Genomic DNA, 5,201 nt, shown 5'->3' with positions numbered 1-5,201 from the left:
ATCTGATTACCTATCAATCTGTTTATCTGTCTATCTATATACACACACACATATATACATATATATAACTATATGTGTGCATATATAAATATATACATATATGAATATTCCCTTTCTTTTGTCTTTCTTCGTTTTTTTTTTTTTTTTCTGCATATTTCTGTGTCTTAGTCGGTCTTATTATCATGTCCTTGGAAGCACAAACTCTGCAACAAAAATATGAGAACACAAAATCACTATATGTCAACCCACTGATCCATGAGGATAAAAAGCTCGCAAGCAGAATTCCCTACAGACGCATCCCAACCACTGCTGAGGTTACAACGTAGAGAACCTAAGTATTAACATGTGGTAGGTGTTAGTCGTGGTCATGTAGAGTCTGGTAGATACACACTTTTTAGTTTATGTAGGGGAGATAGGGCGCTCGATGTACCTTAATGGCTAGGAAAAAACAATATACGTGATAATATAGATCTAGGATTACGTATTTGGACCGAAACGAGTACCTATCTATAGCTGTACAAAATTTGATGATAATAAATTAACGGAATAAAAAACACATGCAATTCTTGGTATTTAATATCATTATAATTTACACTGACTAGAACATTCATCAGTCATGTATAAATATTACATAGTCATCCATTGTTCGTGCTTAGTAGCATTTTTTTTTCTTTTTTTATAAAATCATTCAAAATTATTTAAGGTTTAGTCTATTCACTGATTTAACTTAATTTATATTTAATTTCCTATTTTTACGTCAATATTATAAATCATATGGGGGTATTTTAAGATCACACAGAACCCCTCCCTCCCAAGCACATATTGTACCCCCCCCCCCCCCCTATTCTCTCTGTTGATTTCCCTTCTGCTTGGGAAAGATTAATCACTTCCTCTACATTTCCAAGAGATTCACACACTTTAGAAATATACCTGTGGGCTTCATTTAAAAGTAACGGGGTCCAAATTATTCCATTTCACCTCATACAGCAGGAAGCGTTATCTGTCTACTAGTAAAGTACAATCATATATTCTTTCTTCGGTCTTCCTGCTCTGTTTTAATAGTGAGAATCTTTTCATGTGTTTGACCACAATAAAATAGTTTACCCATAACTAAAAGAAAATGGCCAATTTAACTCACAACATCTTTTCCTTTCTGTTTTCATATTACATTAAAACTTCGATTGTGTCTGCATATTTTTTTCTTTCTTTCTTTTATATATGTCTTTTAGAAAATTTATATATATCTTGTGAAGTTATTCAGTGATACGAATGCCTAGAATGGTAGACAAAAGAGGGGTCGTACATCAAGCTTTGCCCTTCAACATACTGAATCATTTTACTCACTACAACATACACATAAATATACAGATACAGTGATTATGAGAACGTGTAGTTGATCACTAAAGACATCGTCACTTCACAGGTCGAGGCTCAACCTGCGCACCGGGATCCTGCTGACTGCCCTGTTCCTCATGGCGATCTACGCTCCTGCTGGTAAGCCATGTGTGATCGCTAGAGTTCTCTGCAAAAGTCCCTGCTCGTTGCCTCCTCTGCTTGTTTCCCTTCTCTCTCTCTCTCTCTATCTCTCTTGGCTACTTGTTCTCCAGTTATCCCTTTTTTTTTAATTATTTTTCTCTCTCTCTTTTTGTATCACTTTCTCTTCTCTTGATGTTTATGCTACAAAGTTCCCTGCTCTTTACACCTCCTGCTTTATTGCTTTTTTGTCTGCTCCTGATACGTATTACTTTTATTCCCTGTTTTACTCGTGTTTCTCCCATGCTTTTCGACTATAGGATCTACAAAGATCACATATATATCGTCTGCAGAGGAGTGTAAATTGGCTTGAACTGTGCAGGTTTGCTCTTTCTTATTCATGAAGTGTGTTTCATTTTGGATATTTTGTAAATTCAGATTTAAATTGTATGTATTGGACTAAATAATGATAACAATGATGATGATGATACTACTACTACTATTACTACTACTACTATTTAAAAAAATGAAAATGATAAACAATAATAATAATAATAACCAGTAGTAACCATAACAACCCCGTCTGCTGATATTACCAATGTCCACCCTTTACCCCCCGTCCCCCTTCTCCCCCCAGCTGCCACGCCCACCCCTGGCCAAGACTGCTGCCCCTACCACTCCTGGTGTTGTGTGCAGACGACAACGCTCGATCCCTGCGCCCTGAGGTTCCCCGACTGTCAGAGATATCCTTATGACGAATGCTGTCGGCGATATGGGTGAGGGTTGGCGGTTGGTTGAATATGACTGATGTAGGCCAAGGGGCCAATAAATAGAAAATGCTAAGAGAGGTGTCTTCATTCTCAAAGACGTATGAGTGTTTGTAAGGGTTGAGATGTGATATAAATACTCACACACACATACTCACGCAGAAACATATATACATATAAAATTTATACACATACATATATATCATGTATATATATATACATATACATATACATATATATATATATATATGTATATATATATTCGTATATATTTATATATATATACATATATGAACACATTCATATATATATTCATGTATGCATATGAATATATATATATATATATATATATATATATATATATATATGTAAACAAACACATACACACACATGCACTCACACACACACACGTATACACACACGTGTGTGTGTGTGTGTATATATATATATATATATATGTGTGTGTGTGTGTGTATACAAACACATACACACACATGCACTCACTCACACACACACGTATACACACACGTGTATATATATGCATATTCATATATGTATATATATTCATATACATATACATACAAGTATACATTCATATATTATATGTACACACATTCATATATATATATATATATATATATATATATATATTCATGTTACATTATTCATTTATATATGTACGTTTATATATATATATACATACTGAGAGCATGACCTTGCTTGCCGAGGGTGGGACAGTGCCTTTTTGGCGGGCGATGAGCCAAAGTGATTCCAATGTTTTGACTGGGTCTTACTTTCTGAATCCTAGTTTTATCCTGCATTATCGGTCTGTCAAAAATGTCCTCCTGGTTTTCTTGGCACATGGCTAAAAGAGCCTTGGAACTATTGCCTCGTTCTTGCTTCTGAAAAGAAGTGAATAGCCGGGAAACCCATCGAGCTGACAACTTTTGCATATGCAAATGGTCAAGAATGATTTTGTCCACAGACCCAACACTAATCTTGACAGCTTGTGTTAGTTGGCGGACAGTAACACGACGATCTTCCAAAAGAGCAGTATCTACTTGATGGATGTGTCCTTATCAATGGCAGACTGGAGTCGCCCTGAGATAAAAGACCATAAATATATCAAACTACCCTATATGAGTGATTTAAACATTGACATCAGGAGACAGTTGAAGACACTCTTGCAAAATAAAATTACCCCCCACATTAAGTTTACATTTGTTTTCAGTGACACAAACAGGCCAGTGAGTTCATAAGACAACCGATAGATTACTGCTATGACTCGTGTTCTGAAGAGGTATATTTATTTACTAATATGTGGAATCAACCCCACATTGACTACATCAACGCATTTTAAAACACAAAGGGCAGTCGCTCAGGACTGGCCTCCTGCTGAGCAGACCATCTTTCTCGCTAATAAGAGAGCATTCAACATCACACATACCCTTTCTCTAACTCTGATTTTGGTATTTTGTCCACAAACTCCTCCTACCAAGGCCCCTTCATTTTAGACCCCCTCTTTAATTAAACAACTTATTTGCCTTATTACCTGGTTCCATGTTCCATCACTGATCTCGGTTTATGACACTTTTAAAACGTTTGCAGAATTAAGATAAAATCCCATACTTATCTGCGGCTTCGTTCGTACGATCCGCCGCCCGAGTGGCAAACCCATTACGGAATATAAAAAGCAATATGGCCAGACGACATTCAACGACTTTAGAACAACTACGAAGCTTTCCTTCCGCTCGTAGAAGCTGCAGAGAGACATCCAATATTTAAAACTTTGTTAAAGCTATCATGGAATCCTCAACTTCATTAACTTCATAATAATCCTATGTTTGCACACACCCAAATATATCGTTCCCGGTGTTTTCAGTTTCTTGATCGAGAAATTACTAGACGAAAAAAGAGTGTAGTCTCTAAGAAACTCAGCACTGTTAAAATCAATATCCCTTCTCTAGGTTTCATCAGTATATCTAGATTGATCAACGGTAATGTGGATAACAAGGTCCGTAAAGTAGATATTGTTCACAATCAAAAAAAATACCTATAGCCTAGGAACTAATATCAAGAAAACAATGGACAAGAAGAAAGTCGTATTCAATTTCTCAACAGAATTTTAACTGAGGAACAAAAGAATGTACTATCCCACTGTATATCCCAGACTAAAATTGCCTACCATAAGTTTTACTTGTACTTTGGAAAAAACATGTAGCAACAGAGATAATTGTGACCTCTGTAATAACAAATTCAGCAACGTTGCTAGCAATCTCACAACTACAGCCAACAATACCTTTAGAAAATGTATTCTCTTAGGCTCGTGTCACCTCTACAAACACATAGGAATGACAGCATAATAACTATTACCAGACCGGATAAGGGACGACTTGTTATTTCAAACGAGTATGACTACAAACAAAAGATGAAGGATATTCAAACGCATCACGACTGAAATATCCACCCATTTACTAAACCTAGAAGACAAACTAGATAAACTTCTTGGTGCTATTAAATCATCTAGCAGCATTGAAAACACCTATAATTTCCTTGCGAGTTTTGTCTTCAAACCTGGCATGCTCTATGGACTGCCCAAAGTGCATAAACCAAATAATCCACGAAGACCTATTATCACCTCGATTGGCACTTCCAATTATAATATTGCAAATTATTCGTTCCCATCATCTCTCCTTTTACAACTAACCAATATGCTTCTGATAATTCCGCATCTTAAAGAAATCACATCCCTTAACTTCCAACAAATCATCACCATGGCTAGTTCGATGTCGAATCTCTGTCCACAAACGTTGCCCTACAAAATACCACAGATATAATAGCTAACAACCTGGACACCACACTTCTTATTCAGTTTTGACTTCTGATGATCGTCAATATTCCCAATACCCATATATATATGCGTGTGTGTGTCTGCATATATATACATATATATATATAAAC

The 5,201-nt window shown here is 36.0% G+C and overlaps 1 long non-coding RNA gene across 1 annotated transcript; it reads left to right on the top strand.

Annotated features, from left to right (window-relative positions):
• Window positions 1–265: 265 nt before the first annotated feature.
• LOC125040705 lies at window positions 266–2,316 on the top strand. Its single transcript, XR_007116214.1, has 3 exons — window positions 266–348; window positions 1,424–1,494; window positions 2,111–2,316. It is a non-coding gene; the product is annotated as an uncharacterized LOC125040705 (long non-coding RNA).
• Window positions 2,317–5,201: the final 2,885 nt, after the last annotated feature.

The sequence above is a fragment of the Penaeus chinensis genome, chromosome 29 (assembly GCF_019202785.1).
Source record: "Penaeus chinensis breed Huanghai No. 1 chromosome 29, ASM1920278v2, whole genome shotgun sequence".
NCBI lineage: Eukaryota > Metazoa > Arthropoda > Malacostraca > Decapoda > Penaeidae > Penaeus > Penaeus chinensis.
Note: the sequence above shows the minus strand (reverse complement) of the source record. Positions and strands in the feature narration are given on the sequence as shown.